The sequence below is a fragment of the Carcharodon carcharias genome, chromosome 7 (assembly GCF_017639515.1).
Source record: "Carcharodon carcharias isolate sCarCar2 chromosome 7, sCarCar2.pri, whole genome shotgun sequence".
Lineage (NCBI taxonomy): Eukaryota > Metazoa > Chordata > Chondrichthyes > Lamniformes > Lamnidae > Carcharodon > Carcharodon carcharias.
This window is the reverse complement of record NC_054473.1, coordinates 77360581-77372597: the sequence shown is the minus strand read 5'-3', so window position 1 is coordinate 77372597 and position 12017 is coordinate 77360581. Positions and strand designations below refer to the sequence as shown.

At 43.4% G+C, this 12017-nt stretch overlaps 1 long non-coding RNA gene across 2 annotated transcripts in view; it reads left to right on the top strand.

The window, feature by feature from the left end:
- The window catches only part of LOC121280277, a 75745-nt gene that overhangs the window by 23051 nt on the left and 40677 nt on the right, over window positions 1-12017 (top strand). Inside the window, exon 1 of one of the 2 annotated variants that reach the window (XR_005943582.1) lies at window positions 622-848. The exons of the other annotated variant lie outside the window; for it this stretch is intronic. This is a non-coding gene — a long non-coding RNA (uncharacterized LOC121280277). Of the gene's footprint in view, window positions 1-621; window positions 849-12017 lie in introns of those variants that run through there. 2 annotated transcript variants of the gene reach the window in all.

The following is a 12017-nucleotide window of genomic DNA, read 5'->3' as shown; positions in this document are numbered from 1 at the left end:
CACTCAGTCTCTGTCTCACTCAGGCCAAAGTCTCCCCTCACTGATCGTGCGCCTCCTACTGATCATGAAGCCTTCTTAGCTGAGCATCAAAATAAACAACATCTTAAAGCAGTCAAATAAAGAAGAAAAATTAGCATGTTAGGTGTAAAGGCAAAAGCTTTAGAAACTCCTCTTCCAAACTGAAAGCATGATAAAGCTGAGACCCCAACTGTATATCCAAATAGACAAAGTTCAGAACAAAGAATTGTTAGTTTATGACCATTTGCGCTGGAATTTGTGCATGATCCTGGCAAAAAAAAAACACCCATGTAATTGCTGATGTTCCATCAAGAGTTGTTACAAGTGTAGGAGACAAGGAAAGCTCTGGGTTATGATAATTCGATGATTGTTTGGTTAAGCCCTTAAGATATGTAAATATCATATTTCACAACTATACATAACTATATGTATCGTGCTGCCTGTGGAGGATGTAATAAGTTATATAACGTGTATTTTGAAAATATCATTAAATAAAAACTTTGTGGTAAAGCATTCCTTTTCTCGGAAGGATGGAATGTGACGGTGTCTGGTGGGTTAAAGCCAGCATCGTTTTGTGCAGTCGGCTTGTGGGGGAAGCAGTGATGTTTGCTCTGAGATATGTGACATGAAAATACATGATCCAGTGTTGCAGCATGAAAGCAGGACCATGTGACAAGTTTTGCGCTTGAGTGGGTGTGTGGCATGGAAGGAGAACCCTAAGCCTGCAGCTGGAAGTGGACATTAAGCAAATATCAAGTTGTTGACGCTGTTGTTTCAAAATTGACCAGAACTGGCCATACAGTGCACAGGGTTCCTGCTGTTACAGCCAGGTGAGAGGTGGTAGAATGGATCCCCTCCCTGCCTCTCCTATCAGGTGTTGTAATAGAATTTACTTCTCAATTTAGTGAGTATTTAACTGTTTAAGGCTTGTGACTGTGTATGCTCACACACACACACACACACACACACGCTTTCTTGAAAGTTTTCAAAGAAAAGGAAATGGTGGTATTGTCCTTTACACTCGATAGATTAAAACAAAGATCCAACTCACTCTCAGATGCATTCAAAGAGACTTAAACACAGAAGTTGGTTACAGGGAAGGAGGGTAGGTTAAATTGTCCAAAAGAAAGTCAGTCATATACAGATCCTGATGGATGGCTTCAGGCCTTAGTGGATGATGTTTTTTCTCTCCTAATCCTGCACAAAGATGTTAAGTCTTGACAGATGATCTCTGCCTTTTCCTCTCATGTGAGCAGTTGTTTGGTATATATTGAAAATACTGCCTGCAGTGTTTGGCTGGTCAGATACAGGCAGGGCACAGTTCCAAAATGGCTGGAGGGAGAAAGACCACGTGTTCTCTTCTCACTGTTACTAGTGATCAGTCTGATTCTGACCTACACAAAGGGTTAGCCTGCGATCACAGGACCTCCATTCACAAACTAGCCAGTTACTGAATATATTCATCTGGGCATACAGGCAACAGCAAAGGTGGAGTAGAAGGGCACGTCAGTGCCATGCTTGGCCAAGGGAAGAGGCTCACCCTGATGATCAAGGGGCAGTGAGGCCCTTTCACATCCCAGAAGCTGAGGCTCACATAGCCATTGAGTATAGGCGTCTAGCCAGACCAAGGTTCATACCTCAAGATGAGCGAGAGACAGTGCCATTGGCGCCCCCACATTCCTAGAGATCTAGTGGCTGACATCTGCCACTTCCTCCAGGAGGAGTTGAAGCCGCAGGGACTGGGAGGCGATCCATCGTCAGTGGCTCTCAAAGTCACCACTGTTCTGAACTACTTAATGAGTAGCTCCTTGCAGGGCTCCACAGGGGAGCCCTGCAGGATCTCTCAAGCTCCTACACACAAAGGCATCTGTCATTTCCTGTATGCAAGGTACAGTTACGTGAAGTTCTTTTGAGATGAAACCAGCTGGATTCTTACAAGCGCAAGGCACCATCGACTGTACTCATGTGGCTTTAAGAGTTCCCTGGCAATCACCGCTCCAATTCATCAGCTGGAAAGGGTTTCACCCAGAAAGGAAAAAACAATTCGGACCAGTTGAAGCCTGAACTGGTGCTTAACTGGTCTCAACTGGATTTTAATGGAATCGACTAATAAACTGGCAATTCTACTCGGCTCTTCAGAAATCCAGTAGGGGCTCCCAGTTTCTGAGATGACACCAGTACTTCTCAGCTGATTTGAACTGGTGCCTTATTGCATCTGCTGTCAGTTTGACTAAACCAAACACTGGTGAATGCTTCCCTTTCGTTCCTCTTCATGTCTTGATCTTAGTCAGTTACTTTGCAATTCATTTTAATTCCGTTAATCTTCAGGTCCGGTTTTATCCTTGTGCCCACCAGCTGAATTTCCCTGGAGTTTCATGGAACCTTGCCAACCAGATGCAGGAATTTTCCCACTCCCCCTTGTACAAACTAGCTTCCCCCCACCCCATAAACAATGTAGCATTGGCACTATTTCTCCCTCTGTCCCTTAGCTTCTATCTCTTCCCAAGCAGCCCCCCAGCCCCTCCCCCCTTCCTGACTATGGCCAGAATTTTACCTTTGCTGTGCGGGTACATGGCAGGTCCAACGCTTTGCAAAATGGGGTGAGATGACATTGGGAAGCCCTCCTGACGTGGCGCCTCGCGATATTTTGGTCAGTGGGCACATGTAGAAATTAGAAGGGCGCCTGCTGATGACTGAAGGGCCAATTAAGGCCATTAAAGCCCCAATTCACTGCAATTTTGAGTGGCCTGTGTGCTTTTATGCTTGGTGCACGGGTCAATCGGCCAGGCAACCTTCACGTTTTTAATTCTACGTCCAGGGCGGGGATAAGAGACCCAGAAGTTGTTTGGAGAGGTGAGAAGTCCGGAGTTTTTAATTGACTTGCTTGTTGGTGGGCTATCGGTGGTTTTTGGAATATTTTGGTTGAGTTGGATAATTCGAGGAGGGTTACACGTTTGCAGGGGCTTTCTGCAGAAAGGCCCCTTCAGTGCTGAAAGCTGTGGGACCATTAGGTCATAGTGGGGATTGTATACTCAGCTGGAGAGACCTCAAAACGAGGGGAGGGCCAGAAGGGTGAGGAGGCGAGTTGCCTGCAGGCACTGTCCCAGAGTCTGCTCTCTGGACTGAGAGGCACAGTCAGAAACGATGGAGGGCCAGCAGGCTTTGCAAGGGAGAAGGGCCCAGAGAAGGCGCAGGTTCAGGTGCTGATCACATTGCTGCACCTCACCTTTAAATGCCAGCCACCTGGCTTAATAACACGCAGCCTTCAACAGCACAGGAAGATGTGCCAATTTAAGCTCGGGATTTCACACCTGTGAGCCCCAACAACTGTTGTCACACACAAACGCACCTCTCCATGGTTACATCTGGAATCGGTACTGGCAGAGTGCAGAAAGTCATTGACCTCTTCCTCTATTTCATCCCCAGCAACAGTGTAGCACCTTCCAGATAAAGCTGTTAATAGTTAAGGATTGAAGGTCTGCATGCCACCTCTGCCAAAAAGATCTACTCCTCAGAGGTTTTCATGGGCACTGTCACCTCACTGCTTAGGGCTTAGCATCGCACAAAATAATCTTCTAACTGTCCTTATTACTGACTTACCTGCTCCTTCCTCCTGCGATGGTATTGTTTTAACATATTGATATGATAGCCAATTCTTTTTCCTACGATCTGGTGTATTTATCAAATAATTTACTTTACTAACCCTCTTGATTACCTTGTATGGACCAATGAATCGTGCTTTCAGAGGTTCCCCCTTTAATGGCAATAACACTAACACTTCATCCCCTGGTTGTAATGTTCAGATCACAGCTTGCTTATCTGCCCATTTTTTCATCTTTGTTTGAGAAACTTTTGAGATGTTCTTGAGCCACTTTGCAGCCTCCTGTGAGCCGTTCCAATTAAGGCCCGCCCAGTGTGACATCCGCCAGGAAGCGCCATGCGCTCTGTGGGTGGGGGGATTCCCTCAGCCAGGAGTGTGCTCTTCCGCGCATGTGCATGGAATAGTGTACAAATCTCCCTGAGGCTAAGTGCTGCCTCACTTTTAAGTAAAGAGTTTAAAAATTTTCCTTGCCATGTCCCCTCATGTGACACAGTCGCATGTGTTGGGACATGTCCATGACTTTTATTTAAACCTTTCATTAAAATTTAAATACCCTCATGAAACCTCATCCTGCCCATAGATGATGTTTCATGTTTTTTCACAAGCTCACCTGGGCTCCTGGCCTGCCCGCCAACCTTAAGGTTGGACAGGCAGGTCAGTTAATGAGCTGAAGTAGTTTTCTAATGGCCTTAATAGGCCATTGACATGTCGGTGGGCGCACAACCAACTCGGCTGCACCCTCACCATCCTGAAAATGGAAATGACACAGGTTGATGTTGGGAGTTCCACCCGAAGTCACTCCTGCGCCATTTTATCCGTCAGCGAGCGGGCCCCGGCCCTGCTCGCCAACTGGAAGATCCTGCCCCAAGTTGTCAAATCCATAATAGTAAGGATCTACTGGTGTCCTGCTTTCGTTTTTGGCAACGGTCCCACTCCCTACTGAATGGTTCCTCAGAAACTGGTATAGGAATTAAGGGCACCAGTTTGATTGTATGTTGTGATTTTTTTACCATCTGCCAAGTATAGCACAAAACTGCACTATATCTTTGTGAAGACCTCGCCAGTAAAAATGTTGGTTTATCCGGACTTGAGTTGTCAGTATTCCTACATGTCTTGCCACAGGAATTTCATGTGCTATCTGTAATATCTCTTTACCAAATTTGGGCGGTACCTCTACGTGATGAACAACTGTCCGCTCTGTCGGCTGGTCTGTGAGGAGATCTCCCCTTACTCCTAAGTATCCCATTTCTAATGTAATAACATTCTGGAATTCCCTCAGCTTCAGCTTGAGCTGTTTGTGCTATCTTAACTCCAGATCGGCTTGTTGAGCCCCAATTAGAGAAAATTTATTAAACATCTCTTTTGTGTTATTTAAGTCTTTGAAGAAAGTTTCAGCTAACCGGATATCTGTTTTTGGTATCACTTTGACCTCCGATGATGGACTTTGCTAAAAATTCCTGGAACCTTTTCCTGTAACTGCTCTGTCTCTTTAACTTCACTTTGGCTTTCTGTAATTATGGGAGAAGCTACTACCTTCGCTCCTGTTAAATCATTCCCCTGGAGTAAATCAACTCCATCCACGGGTAGCTGCTGAACAACCCCTACTGTCACTGTACCAGATGACAGCTCACACTCCAAGTGCATCCAGTACAAAGGTACAGGTATACACTCCCCGCCAATATCACTGACTAAAACTTCGACTTTTAATGTGCTCTATGGTGGAAAAGTTATGCCTTTTCCTAGCAAAAGTGTTTGAGTGGCTCCTGTACTTAAGTATGATTATAGGTTTAGCTGTCTCATTTGAAAGATAAGGGGTTACTTTTCAGCTTGACAAAAATACTTTATAACTCTCATGTATGTTATTCACCTCTCGAACTCACAGCATTGTCCACAGTCGGTTATACAGCTGCAGTTAATGCTACAACTTCATCTGTTGTACTTTCAGTCAGGGTTCCTTCTGAATCGCCCTTATGTACGCCAATAAGTCCCATGGATTTCCTGAGCAACTCCCAGCAATCAGCACAAATGTGTCCCACCTTGTTAACAGTGGAAACACTTAGTCGAAGGCCTATCACTTCCACCCTCAGCACCTTCCTTTCTGGCCTGAGGAGCTTCTGGGGTATTCCCCCCCATCCCTTCACTTCCCTGGCTACTTAGCTTCCTTTCACCTTCCCACCTTCTATCCTTCTCAGGTTTGTGGGGGTGACGGAAAAATGGTTTCGATTTATGGGCCAGCTCATAACTGTCAGCCATCTCTGCTGCCTGTCTGGCTGTTTTAACTCTCTGGTCTTCAACATGGGTTCTAACTAATGGAGGAAGTGAATTTTTAAATTTTTCTAGGGAAATTATTTCCCTAAGAGCTTCATATGTTGTCTCTACCTTTAATGCTCGTATTCAACGGTCAAAATTACTTTGCTTTACCCTCTCAAATTCAATACAGTAAACACCCGCCAGTCGTGAGGGTTCCCCTCCTGCGAGATCTTGTAAGGGTGAAATCGCGAACACAATTTATAATGCAACTGAATTAGATATGTTCCAGCCATCCCCAAATTTCACATTTTTATCTTAATGTAGTCAATAAAAATAATTTTTTTGATTAAATTAAGGACAATTTTACTTAAGAAAATGTTTTTATTTTCTTAGATTGACGATTGACAATGTAAAACTTGTCAATTACCGAATACAGTACCCTTTAGTACAATTTACAAATCACAGGTACAGTACATTACAGCACAGGCACATTGAAGACAACTTTACTGAGGAAACTTCGTCAACACAACAGGAACAATTTAAAATTTATCAATTGCAGAATACAATACATACCTTTAGTATAATTTACAAATCAGAGTGCAGGTACTGTACATTACATTATGGTACAAGTACCATACTTTACTGGAGAGTGGATGTAGATGGAGTAGGTGACATGGCTGATGCAGGCGTTGATATGGATGATCTGGATGAGAAGAATGATGTTTATTGTTCACTGCTTTGCCTTTTGTTTTTCAATTTTGTGCAGTTCTCTGGAAGGAGCAATAGCTGTGTCAATCGCTCTACAAAAGGTGATGCTTCTTTCCATACTTACATCATGGTCTGCTGCCTGTTTTTTCAAATCTTCAACTGACTTTATTGAGATCTACCATCACCATGGTTGTGAACTGAGCCTTTTTAGGCTCTTCCTGCTCCTGTTTGGGTTCATTTAATCTCATCAGTTCAACTAATTCTTTCATAGAGAGTTCCTCTTGATGAGATTGAAGCAACTCATCCACTTTAGATGTGGGTGAGTGATGTCTTCAAATCTCTCCCCTCCAACTTGTTTTGCCAAGTCAACAATCCTGGCCACTTCAGCTTCCACATTGGGAACTCTGTGAAATCGTTCACAGCCTCAGGCCAAACTTTCTTCCAGCAAGCATTTATGGTTGAAGCTATAACTTCATCCCATGAGTCCTTAAGTATGCCTCCTGCTGTGAGGATGTTGAATTCCTTCTAGTAATCACTGACTGTGGTTGAAGGGTCTGTTTCCAGAAGATGAAGGATTGTGACTGAAACTTCATCAGGTGTAGTAAACCTTGAATGAGGTAGTATTTGGCGGTAAAAACAAAATGTCAACATCCGGATCGTTCTCCACATTATCGAGGATTAGTAGGACTTTGAAAAACAGGTTCCTTTCCCTCGTATAAGCCTTGACTTCCGACAGAAAGCACTTGGCAAACCAGTCTTCAAATACAGCTGCTGTAACCCAGGCATTGCTGTAAGCTTCCAAAAGACTGGCAGATGAGATTTAATTTTCCCGTTGAAAGCTCAGGGTTTTCTGACCTATAAACCAGCATTGGTTTACAGTTAAAGCCAGGAACACAGCAGAACTGTCAACCTGTCCTTTGCTTCTGTAAACCCAGGAGCTGTCTTTTCTTCTTTTGAAATTTAGGTTGCCACTTGGCATCTTCTTTCAGAACAGGCCAGTTTTGTCTGTTGAAGACCTGCTCTGCCTGGTAGCCCTTCTCCTCAATGTATTCCTGCAGCACCTTGGGAAACTCTCCTGCAGCTGCATGGTCAGCAAAAGCAGCCTCCCCCACATTCCCAACAAATGCTTCTTAAAGCAATTGAACCATCCTGTGCTGGCTGAGAGTTCTTTGGAAATAGATGGAAAGTCACCTTCTGCACCACCTTCATTGTCATGAGCACTACCCTCTTTACTACTCTATGTTCTGGCACAATTCAAGAGCTTTGTTTTGAACGATTGGACCATTGACTGGGGTCCCCCTTTGATGCTGGTGCTGAATCCACACGTTGAGTAACTTCTCCATTCCCTCTAAGTGAGGATCTCTCCTGCTCACGAAAGTTAATCTGGCAGTACAACTACCAGAAACACGAACATTGGCCCTTACTTTTTCTTCAGACTACCTAATATACCTGGTTGTGGATTCATTCATAGCATATTCCCTGGCCAACATGGAAGCAGTTGCACCATTTTAAAGTCTATCTAGGATTGTGATTTTTTTTGTTCAAGTGTCATCACTTTCCCGGGACATTTTCTGCTTGGCTGTGATTCTCACATTTTTAGTAAAGTAGTGTCCTGTCTTGTAACTGTACTGCAAAATAGTGCACTACTGTAGAATTCTGTAAGTCATAGCAACCCACATGCACATGGAGACTGCACATGCGCAGTGAAGGGACTTCTGTAGTATGCGCTTTCTTTGAGGACAAGAGGACAGACAGCATTTTTAATGGAATTTTATACAGTATGTTCTTTATTAACCTTTGCATGCATGCTGGTTTAAATTGGGATTGTTACATTTTTAACTGTGGATGAGCAAGGTTTTGTGGGCTCGAACTGCGATTTGATACACAAACAGAATTGCACAGGTAAATGAAATTGGAGGGGGGTGTGAACAGCAGGAGCTTACTGTATAGGTCTACCCAGCCTGTTTCCTTATGTTACAGAATTTCTGCCTGTGCGTCTCAGGGACTAACTCACACTCACTCAGGGTTTTTACTGCATCATCATCCCCAGATATATTTTCTGACAGCAATGCATAAACCTCATGAGCTCTACCCACCAACCTACTCTGTAAGAGCAATGTCCATATTTCTTTTGGCCATTTCATTTGTTTAGCTACCTTTTCAAATGAAATAAAGGTTCTACATTCCTTTCTTCAAACTTTGAGAGGGCTTGTACAAACTTAAAACGCCTCCCCACTGGGCTTTGGGTTAGAGGTGGTTTTTTTCATTATCAGAACCTCCTTCTACATCTGAGGCCTCTTTTTTAAAATCTAGCCTTTTAAGTTGGTATTTCCTTTCTCGTTCCTTCTCTCTTTCCTCCATTGCTAACTTCTCTCTCTGGAGGTCAAGTTTTCGCATTTCTGATTTTTTTCTCTTGTCTTATCTTGCTCCTGCCTTACTGCTTGCTCCCTTTGAAATGATCTCTCTTTTCCTTTTCTTTCGCCCAAAATTCTAGTTCCAACTTTTTCTGTTCTAACTGAAACTGTGTTCATGTAAACTTGTCTCTTCTGATTCTGAAGGTTCCTCTGGTTCTTTAACTTCCATTTTCAGCTTTCTTGCCTCTAGTTTTCGAAGCTCTGGTTTGTTAGCTTTCGCTCTATCTTCTATCTGCAACTCCTCCGTCACACTCACCAGTTGAGCGATGGTTAATATTAAAGAATCATAATTTAACCCAGGCTGTTTCAAAAACTCAAACAGAATTACCTGGAAAAACTCAGCAGGTCTGGCAGCATCGGCGGAGAAGAAAAGGGTTGACGTTTCGAGTCCTCATGACCCTTCGACAGAACTTGAGTTCGAGTCCAAGAAAGAGTTGAAATATAAACTGGTTTAAGGTGTGTATGTGGGGGGCGGAGAGAGAGAGAGAGTGGGAGGTGGAGGGGGGTGTGGTTGTAGGGACAAACAAGCAGTGATAGAAGCAGATCATCAAAAGATGTCAACAACAATAATACAAAAGAACACATAGGTGTTAAAGTTAAAGTTGGTGATATTATCTAAACGAATGTGCTAATTAAGAATGGATGGTAGGGCACTCAAGGTATAGCTCTAGTGGGGGTGGGGAGAGCATAAAAGATGTAAAAAAAAAATAAAATAAATAAATATTTTTTTTTTTCTCTTTTTATAATGGAAATAGGTGGGAAAAGGAAAATCTATATAATTTATTGGGAAAAAAAAGAGAAAAGGAAGGGGGAAACAGAAAGGGGGTGGGGATGGGGGAGGGAGCTCACGACCTAAAGTTGTTGAATTCAATATTCAATATTTCAAAAACTCATTGCTTCAAAGGTAGCCATTTTGGTATACTAATGTATTAGAAACCTGGTCTCTGTCCTTCTATCCCTTACCAGTTGCTGTTATTCGGCGTCTAATCATCTGCTGTCTGCGTTTCAAATCCCGCAAGAGCCCTCAACTTGGGCTGAATTTGCCCTTGATGTGTGGGCGGGCCCGACCGACTCAGCAGTGGGCGGCAGCCGATCGCTGCCACCAAAATGGGCTCCGCCGCCATTTTACGTGGGCGGGCCAATTAAGGTCCACCCAGTGTGACGCCCGACGGGAAGCACTATGTGCTTTCTGTGTGGGCGGGGGTGTGGGATTCCCCAACTGCAAGAGTGCACTCTTTCGCACATGCACGTGAAAGAGCGCACATCTCCCTGAGACTAAGTGGTGCTTCGGGGAGATCACTTAAAGGTTGTGAAAGATTAAAAATAGAACAATAAAAAGATCCTTAACGTGTCTCCTTCGTGAAAATGTTACACGAGATGGGACACATTAATGAAATACACAAAAACTTTATTAAACTTTTAAAAATCTGATATCCCGCCACTGGATGAGGTTTGTTAAAAAATCACTTACCCGCCTGCCCGTTGGGCCCGTCCGCCGAGCCGAAGTTTGCACGGGCTCCTCAAAATCCTCGTTAGTTGGTGACTTAATGGCCTTAACCAGGCCTTAAATTAATGGCGGGTGCACGTCCCGCTGCTTAGCGCACCCGCCGACCTAAACATCGCGTGACATTTTTAAGCGCTGACGTGTGGGCCCCGCCACCCGCACATCAGCCAGAAAATTCTGCCCCTTATGTTACGACCGGGATGGGATGATCCAGCCCCACTACTCCGCGGCCGTACCTTTAATTCAAAAGTTTAATATTCTCACCAAAATAACCAATTATCTATTTCTGCTACTGGTGCCCTGAATAAAAGAGCCTTCAACCAGGCTTCTTTCAATAAACTAAGGACAGTTGTTTATTATAAAACAAAACTTCTTTTAAACAAGTTAACACACAACAGTAATCAGGAAGTATAACTATCTATCTCTTTCTAACGAATTCCCCCAGCATACACTGAAAATATTTTCATCGGTGACAGATTTAACTTTGGTGTGTTATAATCGGGATGGGAGGAATGCGCGAATTATCCAGCCTCACGACCTCACAGGCCGTACTATTAATTTAAATGTTTAATTTTCTCACCAAAATGGCCAATTGTTTACCTATACTTCTAATACCCAGAAGAAAAGAGACTCTGACCAGGCTTCTTTCAATAAGCTAAGGACGGTTGTTTATTATAAAATAAAACTTCTATTTAACAGGTTACAAGCTCCGGTGTGTACACAACTGTAATTAGGAAGTACAACTATCTATCTCTTACCCTAGCACACAGAGACAAACAGCTAAGACTCTCTCTGCAGAGAAAGGCTTTAGAGGATGGGCGTTACAAAATAAAGTGTCTTGGCGCTGTCGACTTGGAGCTTCCTCATGTGCTGGTCCTGGTGGATGTCTGGAAATTCTCACCACCTGGTCTCAGCTTTGCAGGTCCAAATGCAGACTGGTTACACTCAGATGAGGGTTCTCTGGCTACAGGTTGATAGCCACACACCATTTTAGGCAAGGTAGACAGAGAGAAAGCCAGTTAGGGTAGCCTTCCTTCTTCAGCATGTTCCCCATCAAGACTACCTTCAAAACCAGCAAGTTTAAAATGTTAGTTTTTTTCTCTCTGACATCTGATTTCCAGCAAGTTACCTAACTGTTACTTTTCTTCAATTTTTTTTCTCCATCAATTAAAGTGATCGCAGCTCAAAAAAACAAGCAGATCTTCCTCAAGTACCATAAAGGTCAGGTAATTTCTTGGAAGAGGCCTGTCTGTTTACAGTTCCAAGGTGAATTTATGACCTTTTTAAAAAGAAAATCCAGGTTAGCATCCAAATGTCCAGATAATGCCATCACCTTCCATTTTGTACAAGAAAACTACAATCATGAGAGATGTGATTCCCACAACTGTTAAGTAGATTTTGAGTGATCTTAGCAGTTGTATTAAGACTCTGAACAAGCAACAACACTTAGATCTGATGATACAGGGAAACTGAACGAGTCACCAAGAAATTGGCTATTCTATCTTGTCAAAGATTAACTGCC